Here is a 25,136-nt window from a genome sequence, read left to right on the forward strand (position 1 = left end):
TTGAAGGGCCCTGTTCAGCGGTTCTTGAGACGGCGGTGCCCTGTTCAGCGGTGCTTGTCTTGAAGGGCCCTGTTCAGCGGTGCCTGTCTTGAAGGGCCCTGTTCAGCGGTTCTTGAGACGGCGGTGCCCTGTTCAGCGGTGCTTGTCTTGAAGGGCCCTGTTCAGCGGTGCTTGTCTTGAAGGGCCCTGTTCAGCGGTTCTTGAGACGGCGGTGCCCTGTTCAGCGGTGCTTGTCTTGAAGGGCCCTGTTCAGCGGTGCCTGTCTTGAAGGGCCCTGTTCAGCGGTTCTTGAGACGGCGGTGCCCTGTTCAGCGGTGCCTGTCTTGAAGGGCCCTGTTCAGCGGTGCTTGTCTTGAAGGGCCCTGTTCAGCGGTGCTTGTCTTGAAGGGCCCTGTTCAGCGGTTCTTGACACGGTGGTGCCCTGTTCAGCGGTGCTTGTCTTGAAGGGCCCTGTTCAGCGGTGCTTGTCTTGAAGGGCCCTGTTCAGCGGTTCTTGACACGGCGGTGCCCTGTTCAGCGGTGCTTGTCTTGAAGGGCCCTGTTCAGCGGTGCTTGTCTTGAAGGGCCCTGTTCAGTGGTGCCTTTCTTGAAGGGCCCTGTTCAGCGGTTCTTGAGACGGCGGTGCCCTGTTCAGCGGTGCTTGTCTTGAAGGGCCCTGTTCAGCGGTGCTTGTCTTGAAGGGCCCTGTTCAGCGGTGCTTGTCTTGAAGGGCCCTGTTCAGCGGTTCTTGACACGGCGGTGCACTGTTCAGCGGTGTTTGTCTTGAAGGGCCCTGTTCAGCGGTGCCTCTCTTGAAGGGCCCTGTTCAGCGGTTCTTGAGACGGCGGTGCCCTGTTCAGCGGTGCCTGTCTTGAAGGGCCCTGTTCAGCGGTGCTTGTCTTGAAGGGCCCTGTTCAGCGGTGCTTGTCTTGAAGGGCCCTGTTCAGCGGTGCTTGTCTTGAAGGGCCCTGTTCAGCGGTTCTTGACACGGCGGTGCCCTGTTCAGCGGTGCTTGTCTTGAAGGGCCCTGTTCAGCGGTTCTTGAGACGGCGGTGCCCTGTTCAGCGGTGCTTGTCTTGAAGGGCCCTGTTCAGCGGTGCTTGTCTTGAAGGGCCCTGTTCAGCGGTGCTTGTCTTGAAGGGCCCTGTTCAGCGGTTCTTGACACGGCGGTGCCCTGTTCAGCGGTGCTTGTCTTGAAGGGCCCTGTTCAGCGGTGCCTGTCTTGAAGGGCCCTGTTCAGCGGTGCTTGTCTTGAAGGGCCCTGTTCAGCGGTGCTTGTCTTGAAGGGCCCTGTTCAGTGGTTCTTGACACGGCGGTGCCCTGTTCAGCGGTGCTTGTCTTGAAGGGCCCTGTTCAGCGGTGCTTGTCTTGAAGGGCCCTGTTCAGCGGTTCTTGACACGGCGGTGCCCTGTTCAGCGGTGCTTGTCTTGAAGGGCCCTGTTCAGCGGTTCTTGACACGGCGGTGCCCTTTTCAGCGGTGCTTGTCTTGAAGGGCCCTGTTCAGCGGTGCTTCACATGTGTCTCCAGGGCACCAGATCCGGCCAATAGATAGTGTTCACTCGCCATCCGACTTCTCGCTTGCTGGGCCCTCCTGTGCTGGTGGCCCGTGCCCGTGGGTGTCCTCCTTCACCCCCGGAATGGGGCTGGTGGGGCCCTCCTGGGCAGCTCGCCTGCTGCCGGACTTGTCGGCCGTGCTGCCCTTGCCATCCTTGCCTGATCCTCTGTGGCCCTTGCCTCCCTTTGGAGATGTGCCAGGTGGCACCCCACTCCCTGATGGTGGCAGGGTGGTGCCTGTGGAGGCTGCCGTCTCTGTTTTCTCGCGCCGGCCCTTGGCTTTTTTTGTTTTTTTCCCAGGGGGTGGGCTGGCTGTCCCTTTGCTGCTGGCCGATGTGGCTGCCCTCGAAGGTGGGGGACTCCAATATCCCTGGACCATGGTCCTTGTAGGTCCAGGGGTTGTGGTGGCTGAGGTGCAGATTGGACTTTTACGAGATGGAGGGGGTGGGTCAGGTGATGGAAAGAGGTTAATTTTGGAGAGGAAAAACTTTTTGGGAGCAATGGGAAGGGTAGGTGCAGTGGGTTATGGGAGTGGAGGAAGAAGATGTGGTTGTAGAAGAGTCAAGTGTGCTGTCTATGGGTGCAGGTGCTTGTGACGGAGGCTGTCGTGAGGTGGATGGCTGTTGGGTGGGTGGCTGCCTGCGTTTGTGTGGTTTGGAAGAGGGGGTGACAGACACATTGGGAGAGGACACAGGGGACGTGTAAATGGCAGTGGGGGTGGTGACTGCACGTGTGCGGAGTGTTCTGGTGGGTGTGCTGGTGATGGTCGTAGTGGCTGATGAAGTGGTGCATGCAAGTGTGAGTTGGAACGTCACAGGGAGGGAGGAGGGAGACGAGGAGGAGGGGGACACAGAGGAGGCAGTGGCTGTTGGCATGTCTGCATGTGGATGTTGCTTGTGTGAATGCTTCTGTGATGTGTGGTGCTTATGTTTGGATGAGCTGACCTTGGGTGTTGAGGTGTGTGCAGGCTGGTCTGTAGGTGTGTCTGGGATAGGCAGAGCAACAGGGGAGTGGGACTGGGTGGAGGGAGTTGGAGGAGGTAGGCAGGAGACAGGGACAATGGCTGGCGTCAGTGCTGAGGCCAGAGCGTTGAACGATCGCTGATGGGCAGCCTGATCCGAATGAATGCCCTCCAGGTATGCATTGCTCCGATGCACCTCCCTTTCCACCCCCTGGATGGCATTCAAAAGGGTAGGCTGCCCAACGATGAGCGTCCAGAGGAGGTCGATGACCTCCTCACTGAGGGCAGCAGGGGTAACTGGGGCAGGGCCTGAGGTGCCTGGGGCGAAGGAGATGCCCGCCTTGGTGTGCGAGCGGGCACGGGGCGAACGCTGAGGGGCTGCTGGGAGGGCGGAGCTGGTGCGCTGGGTGGCGGCTGTACCTGTTGTTGCGGTGGGCACGGATGTTGCCGCCACCACAAGGGAGCTCCCTTCCGAGGACGTGTCGGTGTCGCTGATGTCTCCACTTGTCCCCGTTGTGGAGCCCCCCTCGTCCTCCGTCTCACTGGTCAAATCAGAGTCCGTTGCATGGCCCTCCGGGGCCATGTGAGATGCAGCTCCCTCGTGCTCCAATGCCACTTCTCCTCCGCCAGATGATGCTAATGCACACATGAACAGGAAGAGCAGACAAAAAAAGGGGGGGGGAATAAAGACATGTTGAGTGCATGCATTGGCAACACAGTTGGCGGAGAGGACAGACACAGAAGCCCCCTGCACTACGCCGCATACTTGGGGTACACTACTCAATCAGTGGGACATGGCCTACAAGCCTATGGACGACAACTGCACACATAGGTGACACAGGGCCATGGATAGCTGTACTTGGCACCCTACAGAGGTGGGGGGCGGGGGCACAGGGCCATGCCTTACGGAGGGGCCTAGCCTACAGAAATCGCCCTGGCCTAGGGATACCCACAGCCCTTCTCCCCCACCCATCCACCTCCACTGCGCGCATAGTCAGCAGAATGAGAGTGTACTCACCCCCTTGTGTCTGCTATGATGTCCTCACGCGCCCATCCAAATCTGGGTAGGCCACCGCCAGGATCTGAGACATCAGGGGGGTCAATTGACGCGTGGCACCCCTCCTACGTTGGGAGGCCATCCCCAGCAGAGCCTCCGAGGTCTTTCTGCTCCCGCGGCGGATGTCCTCCCACCTCTTGGGGCAGTGGGTGCCCCGTCTGTTGTGGACCCCCAGGGTCCGGACGTCCTTGGCGATGGCACGCCAAATGTCGACTTTCTGATGGGCGCTGACCTATGTGACACGTACAGGGAGAGAAAATACAATATCAGAATTTTCGGCATGCTCGATGTGAGTGTCCCCACACTTGCCATGTGGCACATGCTCTCATCTGTCGTTTGATGCATGCCTCATACGCTTCCCTCCGCACCATCGTTCATTCACCCCACTCAACCCAGGCATTGCCCACAAAGCATGGTCCCAGTGTACTTACCTGTTAGTCTGGAGGACCGTAGAGTAGCGCATACTGGGGGAGGACCCCATCAACAAGTTTCTCCAACTCCTCAGATGTGAAGGCAGGGGCCCTTTCCCCAGTCGCAGCAGCCATTGTCTCTTCCAGACCGAGGTCACAGCAGCACTTGCAGTATAGGTCCTCTCCTGTGGATGATCAGGTCTCGAGTGATTAAGCAGATAGAAAATGGCGGTCACGCCCGCGGCGGTGCGTACCGCAGCGGTGCGTACCGCGACTGCCGGCGCACATCGTCATTGGCTCCTGAGACCCATAGGGTTCAATGTTAACCAATGCTGCTTTCCGCCGCGGTCTTCGACCGCCTACTGCCACAGTGTGCCACGCCAGAGCATTGACCTCACATCCCATTGTCACACTTCACAGGTCAGGCAGCCGCCATTTCAAGGGCCCACATGGCTTAATTTCTACTGCGTCACACGGGCCTAGGCGTTGCATTGCCACTCATGCAAGCCATTCAATGCATAGCGAATCGTGTTCTGTGCAAGCTGTGGTTACGTACCTGTGGGTTGCTTGACTCTGTGCTCCATGTTGTCCTTCCTAGGCACCGTCCGCTGGGACTTGCGAGGAGATGGAGGAATGTTCCCGTGTACAGACCGCTGGTGGACCTGTCGACAATGGAAGAAAGACATGTCATACTGACATACAGACTTGACCGAGCCACTATACAGGAACTGTGTGCCCAGCTGGAGCCAGACCTGATGTCCCCCATTCGCCAACCCACAGGGATTCCCACTCTGGTGCAGGTGCTGTCAGTACTCCATTTTTTGGCAAGTGGATCATTCCAAACAACAGTGTCCATATCATCAGGGATGTCTCAGGCTATGTTTTCTAAGGTTTTGTCCAGAGTGTTGTCTGCCCTGATGAAATACATGCGGAGCTACATTGTTTTCCCTGAGGTGGGCGATTTGGCTACAGTGAAGGGTGATTTCTATGCCCTTGGACATATCCCCAACATCATTGGTGCCATTGATGGGACCCATGTGGCTTTGGTTCCCCCCAGTGAAAGTGAGCAGGTGTACAGGAACAGAAAAAGTTATCATTCGATGAATGTCCAGGTGGTCTGTTTGGCTGATCAGTACATCTCCCATGTAAATGCCAAGTTCCCTGGGTCAGTGCATGACGCGTACATCATGCGAAATAGCAGCATCCCTTATGTGATGGAACAGCTACAGAGACACCGTGTGTGGCTAATTGGTGACTCTGGTTACCCCAACCTGTCGTGGCTACTGACCCCAGTGAGGAATCCCCGGACCAGGGCAGAGGAACGGTACAATGAGGCCCATGGGCAGACTAGGAGGGTGATCGAGCGGACCTTCGGCCCCTGAAGGCGAGGTTTAGGTGCCTGCATATGACAGGTTGATCCCTAATGTACTCACCAAAGAAGGTGTGCCATATCATCGTGGCCTGCTGTATGCTTCACAACCTGGCTTTGCGACGCCAGGTGCCTTTCCTGCAGGAGGATGGTCCAGATGGTGGTGTTGTAGCAGCTGTGGAGCCTGTGGAGAGCGAAGAGGAGGAAGACGACGGGGACGACACAGACAACAGGGACACAGTGATACAACAGTATTTTCAGTAGCACACGGGTACGAATCAACCCCGCCATTTTACATTTACTTAAAGTCTCCTGCCTCTCTACTGTCTGTGTTCCCCCCAGTTCCTGTTAACTGAGTTGTGACTTTCCCTTCCGTTTTCAGAGCTGTGGGCCCCACTGCGTGACCTCTGCTTTGTTTGCCCATGGACTACAGCTGTGTGACAGTGGTATGTTGTCATCACAATGTAACTGAACATTTTGGCACCGTTATGTCTTATACATTTGTTCAAAATACAAGCAGACTCCAGATTTTTTAAGTGCAACAAGTGATTTTATTAAAGTGCTAAATTTAGGGACATGATTGAAAAACGGTGATGGGTGATGGTGGAGTAATGTCCATGGCAGAGTCCAGTTTTCAGTCTCACAGGTGCATTGTCCATATGCCTGTGGAAGGATGGAGCAGGGGCAGTTTAAGTTTGGACAGGGTGACAATGTGGGACAGTGGGATGACATCAGGGGTATCCTTTGCTGGCGGGGGTCTTGGCATCCTACTCTGTCTTCTTCTGAGATCTCAGGTACCGCTTGCGGGGTGGTTCTTCTTCTGCAGGAGGTGGGGTTCTGGTGGCCTGTCGTTGTGTGGGGGCCTCCTGTCCACTAGCGCCGGTGGAGGTGGTAGCCTGGTCTGGGTCCATGCTAGTGACAGGGGCCCTTTGTGGTGCCACATGGTCCCGCAATGTGGTGACTATCTGGTTAAGAGCCACGACGATGGTCCCCATTGCGGAACTAATGTTTCTCAGTTCCTCTCTGAACCCCATGTACTGTTCCTCCTGCAGTACCTGGATCTCCTGGAACCTGGCCAGTACCGTAGCCATCGTCTCCTGGGAGCGGTGGTATGCTCCCATGATGTAGGAGAGGGCCTCTTGGAGAGTCGGTTCCCTGGGCCTGTCCCCCCCCTGTCGCTCAGCAGCCCTCCCAGTTCCCCTGTTTCCCTGGGCCTCTGTCCCCTGGACCGTGTGCCCACTACCACTGCCCCCAGGTCCCTGTTGTTGTTGGGGTGGTGGGTCAATCTGGGTGCCCTGTAGTGGTGGACACACCGCTGATTGACGATTCCTGGAGACAGAGGCATGGGCCCGCTGGGTGGGAGCTGTGCTGGTGTTCCCAGAGGGGGTTAGGTCTGCTGTAGCCTGTGGCTGTCTGTGGGGAACCGACTGTCCTGAGGTCCCCGATGGGCCGGGCTGGTCATCTGGGTCCAGGGAGACAGAGCTGCTGTCATCACTGGGGGCCTCTTCTAGGGGTGGGATGGACATCTCTGGACCCTCCTGGGCGGTGTGGTGGCGTTCAGGTCCTGAAGGGGTATAAGAGTATGGTTATTGCTTCTGTGTGTGCCATTTCGTGTAATGGGTGGGTAGCCGTGTACCCCAGTGCTGGCATTCCCATGTGGGGGCTTTTGTGACAATGGCTTGTGGGGGAGATGGGAATGTGCAGTGGGCATGCTTTGGTGATGGGTGTCCATGCTTTGGGGACGCATGCAGGGCTAGGTTTTGGGATGGGTGGGTTGTGATGGTGAGCCATTTGCAAGGAGTTGGTGTGATGGGGGTGGGGGTATGATTTGGCATGCAGGTGGGGTGGGGGGAATGAAGTAGTGAAGATTTGACTTAACAGAGTCCATTCCTCCGCCTACTCCTGCGAGCTCCTCAGGATGCAGGATGTGCAAGACTTCCTCCTCCCATGCTGTGAATTCTGGGGGAGTAGGTGGGGGTCCGCCGCCAGTCTTCTGCACCGTAATGTTGTGCCTTGATACCATGGAACGCACCTTCCCCCGTAGGTCGTTCCACCGCTTCCTGATGTCGTCCCGATTTCGTGGATGCTGTTCCACAGCGTTGACCCTGTCCACTATTCTTTGCCATAGCTCCATCTTCCTGGCAATGGTGGTGTGCTGCACCTGTGTCCCGAAGAGCTGGGGCTCTACCCGAACTATTTCCTCCACCATGACCCGGAGTTCTGCGTCAAAGAACCTGGGGTGTCTTTGGGGTGCCATGGGGTGGTGTGGATGAGGTGAGGGGTGGTGTATGTGTTGTAGAGTGTGGTGAGTGTGGTGGTGTATGGTGTTTTGTGCGTGGATATTGTGTGGGTGATGTTGTGATTTGCCTCTGTGTGATGTTCTACTCTATTCTGTGCTGTCTCTGTCCTTCAGTCGCAATTGTGGTCGTAAGGGTTTGTGGGTGATGTGGGTTTGTGTTTTATATTTAATTGGGTGTGTGGGAGTGGTGTGTGTATGTGTCTCAGGTGTGTGTATTTTGAATTGTCCAATGTGGTAGTGTTTTGTAAAGGTGTGTGTATTTTGACCGTGGCGGTGTGTACCGCCAATGGAATACCGCGGTTGAAAGACCGCTGCGGGGATTTGTGGGTCGGAATGGCATGGGCGTATTTCTGTTGGCGTGACGGTGGAGGTTTGGTCATCGCCAGTTTTTTGCTGGGCGTTGGTGTGGCGGAATTTTGTTGATGTCGGGTTTTTGGCGGTTTGCCAGTTGCGGGTCAGAATGACCGTGGCGGTTTACCGCGGCGGTGTTATGGCAGTCTTTTGACCGGCGGTAAGCGCCTTTTACCGCCGAGGTCAGAATGACCCCCTGTGTCTTGAATTGCGTTTGTGTAAGTGTAAGTGAAGGGATGTGTCTTGAATTGCTTTCAGGGAAGTATTAGTGAAGGAATGTGTCTTGAATTGCTTTCGTGGAAGTGTGAGGGAAGGGGTGTGTCTTGAATTGGTTTCGTGGAAGCGTTTGTGGAGGGATGTATGTGTCTTGAATTGCTTTCGTGGAAGTTTTAGGGGGGACGAATGTGTCCTGAATTCTTTTTTTGTGCTTGTGTTGGGGTTCAGGTGTGCCTTGAATAGCTTTTTTCCAAATTGTCTGGGGAACAATTTCATCTTAAGTTACTTCTGAAGAATAGTCGGTTGCTGGAGCACTTCCGACAGTCAGTGCTACGTGACTGGTTTACTTGGGCTTATCGAGTTCCCTCCCTGTCCATTCTTGGCCACAAACCGAGACTGTTAACTTAGAGCTGTCTACGTGCTAGCTGTCCACATGATATCTGTAATGTAAGTATTTGGGTGGCTGCTGTACGGTGTCCCCCTCTCCTTAAAGCGGGCTCGGGATGCGAAGCGATCCCCTCCCTAATTTAATTAAGTAGGGTCTTGGGAAGCAAATTCCATACACTTAGAAATTATGAACATACCATGATGAGTGACAAATTGTGCCAAGGGGGGGTGACATTTTAAAACGCTACTAAGGTCACAGAGACTTTTCTGAATATCAGTACTTAACAAGCAGGTAGAAAGTCGGAGTTCTGAACCCCCTCACATTGCTAAAAGTCTAACACTTGCCTGGACAATGCTCTCTGAGCATGGTCCTAGGAGTTCCTAGGAGTTCTGTCTGCTCATTCTAGGTCTCGAATCCATCTCCCTCCGTGTGTTCCCTTCTCCCATTGAACTCCTATTTCTTGCTACTAATGGTTGTTGCAAAATTGTACATAGAGGGCCCTTGGAGGTTATGAGGTTATGAGTTGCACACGGGCCTGTAAGGTGAATTGAGTGATCATTTCAGATGGTTGAATGATGTTACAGTGGGTCTCAAAACCCACAGAGACATCATCAAGCAAATGGACATCCTGGAATGTGTATTATTATAGATGAATGTTAGGAAACTTGTACCTTTACCTCTCCCCTGGATGCGCCCTTTGATAATGACATGGTTTCTCTGGTATTAATTATCAGAGTAGTCAAGAGCTGGCCCCTCCTTCCAAGAGGTGCTGGCACAGGCGACCCTTTCATGCTTGCCTTCCTGGGCTATCCCACCTCAGTTTCCCATGAGTCAAACTTGCCTTCGGCTCGTGAATCGGCACAGCAGGCCTCCCTTCCACACAAAGCTCACACTTAATGTGCACATCCACTTTACACCTACATCCCAGTGGCGGAGGCTAAACAAACACAGAGCAGTAGAGCGAGCCATTAACACCCACAGGCAGACTTCCCCTGGAGACACGTGCTCTTCAGCTGCGCTCCTGATGAGGTGAGAGGGGATGAGAGCGAGGTTCCACTCTCAGAGCCTGGGCAGCTTTAAAAGCACGTCTCTCCGAGCTCCTGTGTCAAGAGACAGCAGAGAAGGCCGAGGAAACAGTAGGTTATGTCTCTAAACACACCATCCAGACATTCCATTGATGTATGACACATCTCCCCACTCAAAACATCGTCATGACACAACCTAACTTTCCTACATGCATCTCACACTGTTTTCCTAGACATCACATCTCTTTCAGGAAAAGAGTCCTGCCCTCTGCACAAACTGCACATTTTTTTCAATTAGAAAAAAACATACTTTTCGCACACATCGGTGTCACTTAGGAGCACACAACGTTTAATTTTTGTTGATAAAATGCATGTCCTCTTTCATAAAACTCTCATTGATATTATGTTGTGTTATTGGCTTTTGTAATTTTGTGAAGCACACAATCTGCCACTGGTAAGTCATTTACGTGGTTTTGTGACACCCTCCCACCCACTGTCCTCTGTTCAGGAACACACTGTGCTCCATCACTTGCTTTTTTGTCCAGGAAATTCTGGATCAAGCTGGTTATTCCCCATTCCTGGGAATTCAGCTGAGAATACTCAGTTATGGGTGGAGAGACCGTCTGGAATTGCTAATTCAGACGCCGATATGCCCTCTCTTAGCTCCAGGCAACTGGTAATGAGGCCCTAAGTACAGAATAAAACAGGCATAAGTATCATTGGGAAATTACATTTACGGAGGCTTGTCAACGCTAGGTGATCTGACCGGACTGTCGTTGCACCCAATGGTGCAGTTATGCCTGTTGGGCTCTGTACCCTGCTCTAGACACACTAAAACCATGAGTAAGGTAGTGGAGCTAGGATTGGCGGTGACTAAGAAATGTATTGCATTGAAATGAAAAACTAGCAGACTGACCACCAAAGGGAGATGAATGGAGGAACTCACCCGCTAGGTCTGAGCCGAATGTGGAGTATGACACAGGTTGATGTTCTGTCTCCTGGGTGGTCAGGGGGGACTTATGGACTGGAACATGGTGGAAAGTACATGCACCACCTAATAGAGGAACCTGCAGAGGGAGATGACACGCAACCTGCTGTTGAGCAGATTGATGGAAAGATGGCTTGAGATTACGAGGTGTGTTGAGATGATATATTGCTGTTTATGACAATGTAAGGCGAACTTGCAGCAAACCAGTGACCTAATTGTATCCGTATGATAATGACTGTGAGGTCTTCAATGGATAAAGGGCTGGTTTTAAAGGGGATGTCATCTCGGTTTTGAAATCAGTAAAGAAATTTGAAAAAAAGGAGGCCTGTCATCTTTTCAAAAAGTTTTATCATTTTCTTGAAAACCAAATCAATCGTCATGACCTGCGGGGAGCTTTTTTTTCCTGTGCAAGGGGCCAGTGATGGATTGCCAAGCTTGGGATCACCATGTCTCACACAGTTTTCCCTGGTCTAGGAAATATAGAGCACCTTGTGTGATGAGCCTGTCAGCAAATTATTTTATTCTCTGAATACAAACTTCAAATGCAGGAGTTTTTTTCAGAAACAAAAAGCAATAGCCCTGACACACGGGGGACTCTTCCTGTATGTGGGGGCCATTGTGTTATTTCCCTGTCCGGGATCACCCCGCCTCACATCGCTATGTACCGGTATCGAAAACACATGATGGTCTCCCTACTCTAAATGGGAGGAGGGTACCCATCACAATGTCCAGTCATTCTTGTGCTTTCTGATACCTCTATTCAGTCAGAAAGATTGTACATCTATTTCTCAAGTCAAATAGAGTAAGGGAACCATGAGAATGGAAAGGTGGGATCATCACTGATTTATAGCAGTGCTCCTGCGTCACCAAATTTTAAACGATGTTATTGGTCTCCTGAGTGAAGAAGCAGAGTCCAGTATAGCCAATGACAGATGATAATGTTAGGCATAGTACTTAAGTGCTGAAATTGATCTGGCTGGTAAACCTAGTCCTCTAAATGATGAAACTATTGAACAGGATATAAATATTGTATTTGACTTAGTAAGGGGCATGGGATTTTCCCTATGTGCTTTCACTGTCTCCCTGTTTCCTGCCCAAACGCAGTGGATCTGTATAGCTTCCTTAGTGATATTTTTAAAAATGGCATAAGTGTCACCCAAGTGGGAGGTGCAAGACTTTTATTTTTTATGTGGCAGCGAAGTAACAAATGGGTGACTGAAAGACTGAAGCAATATGGTGCTTTCCAGAGGTTGTTAGTGCTACATCAGGACTGAATGTAGAAGTGGAGCCATCATTATGGATGATACATGGCAACTAAGTAAAAGTTTTGTCTACTCCATGATGCCAGCCACATTCTCCACCCACGTACAGCTCCCTTAGTTCGTTCCTCTGCTTTTGTAGAACTTTTAGGGGACGAGAGTGTCTTGAATTCTTTTTGTGCTTGTGTTGGGGTTAATGTGTGCCTAGAATTGCTTATTCCAAAGTGTTTGGGTTACTTTCGTGTAACCTTCACCCTCTTTTCACTTAATAATCTATGATTTAATGAACAAGACCAGCGTGCATTCAGCAGCGAGAGCAAGAGCGCTTGACCATAAAGCATGTGAAACACGATTTAATAAACTGAAAACAGACACAATGACTAATGATTGTAAAATCTGTACTTTCATGTTTTTACATTCTTCAAAAACATTTAAAGAGGCATGGGGTGTTCAAGGCACAGCCCTCAACCATTAAAAGCATAACCATATTCCCAACATATGGCAAAGCGAAAAAACCCACATGACCTAAGAATATTTAAGAGAATGTAGAAACAGAACTGGGGAGAGTCGAGAGGGAAAAGGAGTGCTCCAAATGTGGAAGGGCATGTGAGAGACAAATTGAAGCCCCAGAAAGGTGTGACATCTATAGGGAAAGCATGACCACCGGAGGAGAGATGAGCTTAGCTTGGTTGTGGTTGGAACTGCAGCCTCTTCCAATCATGAATCTCCTTGGAGGATAATTTTGTCAGTCTACTCCTTGGATTCATAAGGCCCCCATGAGCGGCAGCCTATGCTTTACAGGAAGCCTGCAAATGTCAGGAGAATCGGCCTTTAGCCTCAGTGTGATTAATAGGCCTCTTTCCACGTGCACTTCTCTCTCTTGCACTGACAACATTTTTATGGAAATGTACTGGTCTCCCTGTATGAAACCGCAAAATAGCATCTTCTAGACACATCCAAAGGTCCTTATGAAGCAGAGGGTTTAGGATAACATTGATGTGTTGGGATAGATCAGGGGCATAAGTATCAGAACGGAAAGAAAAAGTCCAAACTGGATGAGACTCTCACACACTGAATTGGAAACCTTGAGAGCCCTGATGTAGCATAGGTCCACCAGGTGTACCAGAGAGAAGGGCATACTGTTACTACGTTGCCACTGCTCTAGAGTAATGTCTAATGTAAGTAAACTGTTTGATGAGCGTATGTGCTTCGCAGATGCTGTTTTTGCTGGGTTCCACTTTTAGTGATTGGAGGTCACTATGCCCAGGAGATTTTGGAGCTACTATGTCCAGCTTTTTGGTCTTTCTTTGCATGCACGGGTTTACTATGATGATGCCAAAGGCGGGGGTTGGGGTCAGGAGAAAGCGGTGGGGGTCCATAATCATTATATATTGGGGGTCACCTGCAAATAGGAGATGCAACAGAATACTTCAGTAATATTTTTGGGGGTATTCTTAAGCCTGGAAAAAGTAACCAGGAAGTTAATGGGGTGTATAGAAACATTTGAGGATCTGTCAATTTTTTTTAAAACTGTTCGACTGTTGCTCTTCCATCTTCCCACCACCCCCAACAAAAATGTATGGACAGCTCTGAGCAGTAATATGCAGCTCTTTTCTTCCTCCTAATGTTGGTACCTTATTTCACCTTAGGGACTCACCGGCACTGCAAATGTAGGAAGAAGAGTTATGCCGCAGTAGCAGGTATCTAAGTTTCAACCTCCTTTGAGCAGTAATGAAAGCAGCTGTGAGCGGCATGGTAAAGTCAATCCAGCTGAGAGTGTAGAGACAGCATGTGATCTGAAAGACGACATTTTTTTCACAGGCCAGTGCTTAGAAGAATCTTGGACTCAAGAATAGCCATACTTGTGATACCCACAGGACCTGAAACTCAAGATGGAGGCTGTGAAAGATGATAATTTAGGAATCCTGGCAGGAATATAGAAAATGATGTCTGCACGGGGTATGACTATGTGAAAGTACTATCTTGATGATGGGTGATTGAATGAGAGAGAGTATCGAGATGTGAAATCTAGATGTAGAAAATATTGTTGTACGCAATATAGTTTGTAAGTGTAAATTACCATGTAATGTAGTTTTTAATTATTTTAATTTGTGTTTTAGTAAGTTAATTTTTTTACTTGTTAAAATTTATATCAATAATTGTTTTAATATATAGAAGTAAATATTATTTTTTTTAGTAGCGGGATGTGGGGTTTTTAGGGGATAAGGGTAGGGAGATTTTTACAAAATATTACTTTAAATTTGAATTGGATGTTAATAATTTTAAAGATATGCAAATTATTAGTTTGAAAAAAATACTTTTAATGTGATGGTAATTAAGATATATAATAATGGTATTTTTACAACAATCTTAATTATTATAATTTAAAAAATATTTAAAAATATTTAACTAATTAATATATTTAGAATTACTTTTAGATTAAAATTAAACATATTAGATTATTGTTTTAGGAAATATTCATAATTGTTTAGTTTGTTTTCAATTAATTTTAATTGTAGGTTACACTTTTGAAATTATTTTAAAATAGAAATGTTAAAACTTTTTTTAATTTATGATTGTTAATTTTGTATTAGAAATGTTTTTTATTTCTATTGTTTAAAGTTCATAAATGGTAGTACATATTTAGAATTATATTTTATTTTGTTAATAATGAAAATATTAATATTATAATTTAAAGTATAAATATGTATATAAAGCTTTGTAGTTTAGATTAGTGTGTATTTAGATAATATTTTAGTTATTGTTATGTCCAATTATTTATGTGAAAATGTGGGGAATGGATTGTGTTTATTTTATTTTGTATTATGGTATGTAAAATGATGTATTTGTTAATGCATATTGTATATTGTAACTCTTTAGTGTTCAATGTTTTAAATAAAATAGTTTTACATGGATTAGGAATAGTATGCCACCTCTTTAGTGCCCAACACCTTCTCCCAGATTGGTTTAAATTGGAGTGGGAATGGTAAATGTCACCCCTTGACTGTGCAACATCATCCCACAAACTGTTCTAGGTTGGAATGGTAATAGTAAATATCGCCCCTTTAATGCCCAACACCTTCTCCAAGTTAGTTTAGGTTGGAGTGGGAATAGTAAATGTCACGACTTTCGTGTCTAACACCTCCCAAGCTGGTTTACATCGGAGTGAGAATAATAAATGTTACCCCTTCAGTGTCTAACATCTTGCTCCAAATTGTTGTAGGTTGCAGTGAGGATAGTAAATGTCACCCCTTTAGTGTCCAACACCTTATCAAAGTTGGTTGAGGTTGGAATGGGAATAATAAATGTTACCCCTTTAGTGCCCAACTCTTCTCCAAGTTGGTTTAGATTGAAATGGGAATAGTAAATGTCACCCTTTTAGTGTCCAACACCTTCTCCAAATTGGTTTAGGTTGGAGTGGGAATACTAAAAGTGTCACCCCTTCAGTGTCCAACATCTTCCCCCAAATTTTTGTAGGTTGGAATGGGAACACTAAATGTCACTCCTTAAGTGCCCAACACCTTACACAAATTGGTTTAAACTGGAGTGGGAATAGTAAATGTCACCCCTTCAGTGTCCAAAATATTCCCCCAAATTGTTGTAGGTTTGAATGGGAATAGTAAACGTCATCTCTTAGGGTCCAAACATTCCCCCAAATTGATTTAAAATGGAAAGAAAACAGTAAATGTCAATCCTTTAGTGTCCAACAACTTCCCTAAGTTGGTTTAGGTTGGAGTGGGTATAGTAAATGTCACCCCTTTAGGGTCTAGCACCTCCCTCAAATTGTTTAAAGTTGGAGTGGGAATAATAAATGTCACTCATTCAGTGCCCAACATTTTACCTCCAATTGTTGTAAGCTGGAGTGGGAATAGAAAATGTCACCCCTTCAGCTTCCAATATCTTCCCCCAAATTGTTGAAGGTTGGAGTGGGAATAGTAAATGACACCCCTTTAGGGCTCAATACCTTCTCCAAGTTAGTTTAGATTGGAGTGGAAATAGTAAGTACTACTTCTTTATTGTCCAACACTTTCTCCAATTTGGTTTAAATTGGAGAGATGATGGTAAATGTCACCCCTTCGGTGCCCAACACCTTTTCCAAGGTGGTTTAGGTTGGAGTGGGAATAGTAAATGTCACCACTTTCATGTCTAACACCTCCCCAAAGTGTTTTACATTGGAGTGAGAATAATAAATGATACCCCTTCAGTGTCCTACATCTGGCTCCAAATTGTTGTAGGTTGCAGTGAGAATAGTAAATGTCACCCCTTTAGTGTCCAACACCTTCTCCAAGTTGGTTGAGGTTGGAGTGGGAATAATAAATATCAGCCCTTTAGTGCCCAGCACTTCTACAAGTTGGTTTAGATTGAAATGGGAATAGTTAATGGCACCCTTTTAGTGTCCAACACCTTCTCCAAGTTTGTATAGGTTGGAGTGGGAATACTAAAAGTGTCACCCCTTCAGTGTTCAACTTCTTCCCCCAAATCTTTGTAGGTTGGAGTGGGAACAGTAAATGTCACCCCTTAAGTGCCCAACACCTTCCACAAATTGGTTTAGACTGGATTGGGAATAGTAAATGCCACCCCTTCAGTGTCCAGTCCAACATCTTCCCCCAAGTTGTTGTAGGTTTGAATGGGAATAGTAAATGTCATCTCTTAGGGTGACATTCCCCCAAATTGATTTAAATTGGAGAGAAAACAATAAATGTCACCCCTTTAGTGTCTAGCACCTCTCTCAAATTGTTCAAAGTTGGAGTGGGAATATAAAATGTAATTCATTCAGTGCCCAACATTTTATCTCCAATTGTTGTAGGCTGGAGTGGGAATAGAAAATGTTACCCCCTTGATGTCCAATATCTTCCCCCAAATTGTTGAAGGTTGGAGTGGGGATAGTAAATGTCACCCTTTTAGTCCTCAACACCTTTTCCAAGTTAGTTTAGATTGGAGTGGAAATAGTAAATACTACTTCTTTATTGTCCAACACTTTCTTCAAGGTGGTTTACATTGAAGAGAGGGTGGCAAATGTCACCTCTCCAGTGCCCAACACCTTCTCCAAGGTGGTTTAAATTGGAGAGGGAGTAGTAAATATCACCCTTTAGTGTGCAACAACTTCTCCAAGTTGGTTTAGGTTGAAGTGGAAATAGTAAATGTCACCCATTTTAATGTCCAACACCTTCCCCAAATTGTTTTAAATTGGAGTGTAAATAGTAAATGCCACCTCTTTAGTGTCCAACACCTCCTCTAAGTTGGTTAAAGTTGGAGTAGGAATAGCAAATGACATACTTGTAGTGTCCAAATGTTTCCCTACATTTAGTATAATATAGAGATGTCACACATTGTTTTTGTTTTTTTATTTTCATTTTTTTTGTTCTATACTTTAACATTTTGAAACACATATACTTTAAGTAAAAAATATGTCAAGTAAGTAAAATAATTGTATTAGGTTTTAGTCCTAAAACATCGAAATAATATTTTGTATACATTTGTATGTTGTACATTTTCGACTGTTATTTTTCTAACATAGTTTAAACATATAGGCCCTCATTCTGACCTTGGCGGGCGGCGGAGGCCGCCCGCCAAAGTCCCGCCGTCAGGTTACCGTTCCGCGGTCGAAAGACCGCGGCGGTAATTCTGACTTTCCCGCTGGGCTGGCGGGCGGTCTCCTTCAGACCGCCAGCCAGCCCAGCGGGAAAGAGGCTTCCACGATGAAGCCGGCTCGGAATCGAGCCGGCGGAGTGGAAGCTGTGCGACGGGTGCAGTTGCACCCGTCGCGTATTTCACTGTCTGCGCAGCAGACAGTGAAATACATGTAGGGGCCCTCTTACGGGGGCCCCTGCAATGCCCATGCCAGTGGCATGGGCACTGCAGGGGCCCCCAGGGGCCCCGCGACCCCCCCTACCGCCATCCGGATCTCGGCGGTCCGACCGCCGGGATCTGGATGGCGGTAGAGGGGGTCGGAATCCCCGCGGCGGTGCAGCAAGCTGCGCCGCCGCGGAGGATTCAATGGGGCCGCGGTACACTGGCGGGACCCCGCCAGTGGTGCCGGTCCGACCGCGGCTTTACCGCCGCGGTCGGAATCCCCATTGGAGCACCGCCGGCTTGTCGGCGGTGCTCCCGCGGTCCTCCGCCCTGGCGGTCAAAGACCGCCAGGGTCAGAATGAGGGCCATATTTTCTTAGCATTTATTAAATAATTATATATATTTTATGGCATTATTTAATTTATAGTTTACACATTTAAAAAACATGTTAAAACATTGTTAGACATCGTTTAGATGTTTTTAAAATATTTTTTTTACATTATTTTAAAAACATTTTTTAACACATTTTATTTAATTTCAGAACAAGTTAGAAACATACAACATACCCAGTTATTTCCAAAGCAATTTTCAATATTCACCTTTAGTTTTGGTAGTTATGACAAATATGTTCACTACAGGTAGTCGATATCATGTAGCATGAAATGCAATAAACCATGAACGGTAATATTCTTCTGTTAGTGCCCTCAGACAGAGAATAAAACATCCAGCTTCCCCCCTCCACCCATTGCATCAATTATGAATTACCAGTAATGTTGCAAATGCCTCTTTAGTACCCCTGTGTGAAAGCTATATTGTGCCCATTGGCACCTGTGTTGATCATTGGCCTGGAGTGGTGGAGCACACAGGCGCATGGCCTCTAGTGAAGGAGTAATAGCTAAACCTAGTATACCAGCGGTCTCTCATGCAACTTCTTCGTCCTTCAATTCGATGGCCTGAAAATCTGTCACCATGGCCTCCCACGCCACGGGCCACCTCCACAGAACCTATCCCTCTTCTAGCCTCCTATAGCAGCACTCTGCTCTTAGAAGCCACCCATTTCTCAAATTATTTTTGCCATTTCAGTATACAGCGTCCCCCTGAGGATTTCCAATTTCTAGTAATTTTCCTCTTTGCAAGGAGAATTGTGCAATCTTGGAATCTACTAGTGGTTTCAGTTTTAGGGGTATGTGTGAACCAGCTCAAGAGGCCGTGCCCTGGTGTACATGCAACTTCTTTGCTAAGAACTGTCTCTAGGATCTCTGTGATCTCTTACCATTAGGGGCCCGCTGTCACCTCACCACATCTGGGGCAGGCCGCATCTACTACCTGAAAATAAGGCAGAAACATTCCGGGGGTCAAGTATGCTCTATATAATATATAGAAATTAATCAATTTGAAGCAAGGATTTCTTGACACTTGGGGGTTCTGTCTAGAATTGAGGCCCATGCCACCTCCAAAAGTGGAGTATCTAATTCTCCCTCCCAACTGCTCCTCAGCTTCTCCAGAGGGCACATAAGTCCGCCCCAATGGCTCGATATAAACAGGGTAAAACATTAATAGTGCCGGAGGAGAGGGCTATGTAGTGTCACCTTCAGTGGGGCTGGGGTTCAGTGGGTCCGGTTTGCCAACGTTTCCAGATCGCCACAGTGACTGCCCTATCTAGGAGGAAATGTCACTGTGGAAGGTCGAACTCTGCTCAAAATTCCTCAAAAGGAAGCAATTACCCCACTCTATAGAGCTGGCCCATCATAGTGGCACCCACAGTCACCCAGTCCTCTCCATGGGGGAGTTCTCATGGCATAGTGAGAGGTAAATCCGGGGTGTTGTGCCTTTTGGTGTGAGTTTTCCACAGGCAGCAGTTCAAACATCTAATTATTACCCAGAATTTTCCTGTATCTAAGGGTGAATCTCGCCTCACCAACAGTAGCAACTTCGCTAGGTCTGCCACGTAGGCATAAACAGGCTAGGAACCCTGTCAGGCCTCTGACGGCCCGCCAGCCATTGTACGAACCACTAAAGCTGGGCCACTAAGTAGTATGCCTCGAAGTCTGGCATTGCCAACCCTCCCTCTGTTGTGAGGAGCTGCCCCAAATATTTATCCCCAAATAAAAGTTACAAGCAAGGAATCTAGGGCCTGATGTAGCAAAAAAATATGTTGCGAGTTGCAAATTGCGAGTCACAGCGACTCGCAATTTGCAACTCGCAAAATATTATGCAGAAAGGTGTCTCAGACACCTTCAGCGACTCGCTATGGGGTCGCAAAGACCCACCTCATGAATATTAATGAGGTGGGTCGCAGTTTGCGACCCCATAGCGAGTCAAAGCACTCACAGGGATGGTGGCCTGCTGGAGACAGCAGACCACCATGTCTGTGACTGCTTTTAAATAAAGCAGTTGTTTTTTTCTTTTTGCAGCCCGTTTCCCTTAAAGGAAAACGAGCTGCAAAACGAAAAACTTCCGAAACCATTTAGTTTCGTTTTTTTCAGAGTAGGCAGTGGTCCATAGGACCTGCTCTGAAAAAATATTTTTTTTGGCATTCACAAAGGGGAATTCCCTTTTGCGAATGTGTTACCATCCACTTCAAGTGGATGGTAACTGCGAGTTGGTTTGCGACTGCATTTGTGGTCACAAACCAACTCAGCATGGCGATGCGGTCGCAAATAGGAAGGGAACACCCCTTCCTATTTGCGTGTCGCAGCCTCAAATTGCGAGTCGGTACCGACTCACAATTTGAGGTTGTTCATCGCGTTAAGCCTTTTGCGCGTCGCAAACTGCGTTTTTCGCAGTTTGCGACGCGCAAAAGGCTTCCTACATCTGGCCCCTAATTTTCTAATCATCGCCCTGGGTATTCATATCAGAACTGTCCCAAAAAGTAAAGAGGGCGAGGTAGGGCAATCATCTTCAGCAGTGCTATTCTGCCCATCACTGAGAGAGGCAATGTTTTCCATCAATCTATGCTTGATTTGAGGGATCTAATGGCCCCATCCACATTTCCCTCCAGTAGGTCAGTCCAGTCATGATATATCTTTACTCCCAAGTAGGCAAGCATCTGGGGGCCTACTCGATCCAATGCTTCTGGCGGATCTGCATCTGGAGCAGCTGGGAACAGACAAGATTTCTGCCAGATCACCGTAATCCCCGAAAACCACCCACAGGTCTCCAGCATGGTCTTTGTGCCAGCCAGACTTTTTGTGTGAGTCCTTCAGAAAGACCAGTAGGTCATCAGCATGGTGAGCTATCCTGTGCTAATGCCCACCAATGTTCAGGCCCTAGAAATTGATCCCTGATCGTGCCCGGGCAACCAGGGGTTCCATGGCCAGGACTAAAAGCAAGTGTGACAGGGGGCACCCCAGCCAAGTTCCTAGCCCCACTGATATTACTTTGTCCATATGCACCCTAGCAGTAGGGTCCGTGTACAGCAATCTGGTCCAGACTACAAAACCGTCGCCCACCTGCATGTGCGCCATCACCTCATACAAGTAACCCCATTCCAGGCTCTTGAAGGCCTTCTCCATATCAATTGCAAAAATTGCTGCATTTTGTTAAGTGAGATCTCTATGTTCTAGTATTGACAGAATGTGTCTAATATTCAGGGCTGTGTTTCGTCCAGAAATGAAGCTGGCCTGGTCAGGGTGGGTAAGTCTGGTCATGTATAGGAGTAGAAGGGTTGCTAGAATCCAGACGAGAATCTTATAATCTACATTACGTATTAAGAGCGGCCAGTACGCCTTATTGTCGCTAGGGGTTTGCCCAGCTTCAGTAAGGAAACAATCACCGCTTCATGAGTGGAAGTAGGTAGACGACCTGAAGGGGAGCCATGTAAGCTCATGCTGTTTCTGCGTTATTGCAAATTGTCCCCTCATATACCTTCAAATAGTAGTCATGAAGCTATTTTAAACACATTTATTAAACCTTTTACAATACTTTCCCTTCATTTTTATGGGAGCTAGTTCTTTTTCATTTTAATTTGGCAGCATTTTTTTACCCTTTCTTCTATTTTGTAACCTATTTGTATTGTTTTGAGTCTATCTTCATGGAACCAGGTCACGGTTAAGTGTTGCTGTTTGTCGGAAAAGGTAAGTCCTTTTTAAAGATGTTTTTAGGAGTTTGAGGGTGGGGAGTTTAAGAGGGAGGTTTATAACTTGGTTGTAGTGTTGTTTCTGGGCTTTTGTCATTTTCCGATGTAATGTTGTTAGTGTTTTACACTAGTTTGTCATTTTGTGTTTTTATGTATTGTTTTAGTAACGTATGAATTTATTTAGTTAAATTTTATAAAGTTAGCTATGTTTAATTGATTTAGGCCCTCGTTACAACCCTGGTGGAAAATCCCGCTTACCGCCGTGCCGACGGCCGCCAACATACTGTGACCGCGGCGGTATTCCGCTACGGTTATTATGACCCACACAGAGAAATCCGCCACAATACAGACACCCACACAAGTCTGCCACACCAAAGGTCAGTGATAAACTGGCGATAGCAAAACCCACACTGTCACGCCAACAGGAATACGCCCACAGTATCACGACCCATGAATCAACGCAGCGGTCTTTCAACCGCGGTATACCATTGGCGGTACACACCGCCGCGCTCAAAATACACACACACTTACAAAACTACACCACATTGTACAATTCAAAATACACACACCTCACACACATACATACACCACACCCACACTCTCACACCACTATAAAACACACACCCACATTAACCACAACCCCTTACAACAACAAAATTTGAACAAGCAGAGAGAGAAAAGCAAAGACCACACCATCATCCAGAGGCACAGAACACCATCACACATACACCATCCACGAACATCACATAATACAACACAACACAGCACCCCACACATCACCTCACACATCACTCACACCACATCCTGGCACCTCAAAGACACCCCAGGTTATCTGAGGAGGAGCTCTGGGTCATGGTGGAGGAAATCATCCGGGTAGAGCCACAGCTATTCGGATCACAGGTGCAGCAGACCTCCATTTCAAGGAAGATGGAGCTATGGCGGAGAATCGTCGACAGGGTCAACGCCGTGGGACAGCGTCCCAGAACCAGAGATGAGATCAGGAAGAGGTGGAATGACCTACGGGGGAAGGTACGTTCAGTGGTTTCAAGACACCAGATTGCTGTACAGAGGACTGGTGGTGGACCCCCACCTCCTCCCCCAAAACTAACACCATGGAAGGAGCAAGTCTTGGCAGTAACGCATCCTGATGGCCTCGCAGGAGTAGCAGGAGGACTGGACTCTGGTAAGTCAAATCTTTACTACTTTATCCCTCACACCCTACCTGCATGCCATCACAAACTTCTACCCCTACACTCACCCCCATCACTCCAACACCTCACATATACCCCAATACCAAGCCCTGCATGCAACAACAGTGCATGGACACCCATCACAGACCTGCATGGACACCCATCACCACAGCATGCACACTAGATAGACTCACCCAGCCCACCTAATCAGCAATCACACAAGGCCAAGGCGACAGTGCAAGCACATTTATACAGGGAAACACACCCATTGCACAAGATGGCACACACAGATACAATAATAATGCATTTGAAACCCAACAGGACCCCTAGCCAACATCACCGGACATGAGGTGCCAGCTATATCCACTCCCCCCACAGAAGAGGCTCACAGTGATGACAGCAGCTCTGCACGCCTGGATCAGGATGACCAGCCTGGCCCATCTGGGACCTCTGGACAGTCGGTTTCCCTGCCATAGTCCCAAACCACCACAGAGCCTCCCCCCTCAGGAAACACCACCACCACAGCACCCACCCAGTGGGCCCATGCCACTGTCCCCAGGACACGTCAATCAGTAGTGTGTCCACCACTAGAGGGACCCCAGGCAACCCCACTAACCCAGGACGATCAGGGACCTGGGGTCAGTGGCAGTGGGCACATGGTTCAGGGGACAGAGGCACAGGACAACAGGGAAGCTGGGAGGACTGCTGTGCGACAGGGGGAACACAGGCCCAGGGAACCCACTCTCCATGAGGCACTCTCCAACATCATGGGAGTATACCACCATTCCCAGGAGACCATTGGCACGGTACTGGGCAAGTTTCAGGAGACCCATCGGCTGCAGGAGGGATACTACATGGGGATCAGGGAGGATTCACCAAAATATACACCATCCTGGTCACCATAGCATGGGTACTGGCTGATATGGGCGAGACCATGAGGGAGGCAGTGGCTCAACAAAGGGCCCCTGACACTAGCCAAACCGAGGAACAGCCTTCCATCTCCACCGGCGCTAGTGGACAGGAGGCTTGGCCACAGGACCAACAGGCCACCAGCACCCCACCCCCTGCGGAAGGAGAACCACCCCGCAAATGGTCCCTGCCATCCAGACAGAAGACAGAGAACATTGCCAAGACCCCCGCCAGGAAATAGGACTCTCCTGATTGTCACCCTTCTGTCCCACTCTGTTACCCTGTCCACCTTGAACTGCCATTGCTCTCCTTCCTATGCCCCATTGGACAATGCATTGTGATACCAAGAGACTGGACTCCAACATGGACCTTCCTCCACCATCACACCAGCCCCTTGCACATACCCCTATACCCATTAGCACCTGAATAAACACCCTTTAATCAAAAAACAATCTGGAGTCAGTCTGATCTTTCACAAATGTATTATCACAACATTAGCAAAAATGTGTAATGTAAATGTACATTTACTCATACCAATCTATGACAGTTGTTGGGCAGCAATACACATAGCTGAAGGCAGAATGGGGTACATAGATCTGAAAAAAGGAAACCCAAAGGGAACAGTCAGTGTCCATAGACAGAGGTTAAGAGGCTGCCATATACAATGTCCTAAAGTATACTGAAATGTGAAGAGGAGTTACACTCTCTTACCTGTGTGTCACTTGAAGTACTGCATGATGATGTTCGTTCTGTTGTCAATATCTTCTTCCTCTGCCTCCTCTTTCTCACTGTCCACAGGCTCCACCGCTGCCACAAGATCATCACCAAGCTCATCCTCCAGCAGAAAAGGCACATGGTGTCTCAATGCCAGGTTGTGCAACATACAGCATGTCACGATAATCTGGCACACCTTCTTCGGTGAGTAGTACAGGGAGACACCTGTCAGATGGAGGCACCGGAATCTGGCGTTCAGGAGACCGAACGTCCTCTCAATAATACACCTAGTTCGCCCATGTGCCTCATTGTAGCGTTCCTCTGCCCTTGTCCTGGCATTCCTCACTGGGGTCGGTAGCCATGAGAGGTTAGGGTAACCAGAGTCACCTGTAAATTTCGAGGGATACCTGTTAGACACACACTAACCCTTAGGGACTACCCCATACCCAGACACCTACTCATACTGTGTGGGGACCTTGGGCTCACCTATTAGCCACACCCGGTGCCTCTGGAGTTGGCCCATCACATAAGGGATACTGCTATTCCACAAGATATAGGCGTCATGCACAGAGCAAGGATACTTGCCATTCACATGG

Source organism: Pleurodeles waltl, chromosome 6, assembly GCF_031143425.1.
Source record: "Pleurodeles waltl isolate 20211129_DDA chromosome 6, aPleWal1.hap1.20221129, whole genome shotgun sequence".
In the NCBI taxonomy this organism is placed as follows: domain Eukaryota; kingdom Metazoa; phylum Chordata; class Amphibia; order Caudata; family Salamandridae; genus Pleurodeles; species Pleurodeles waltl.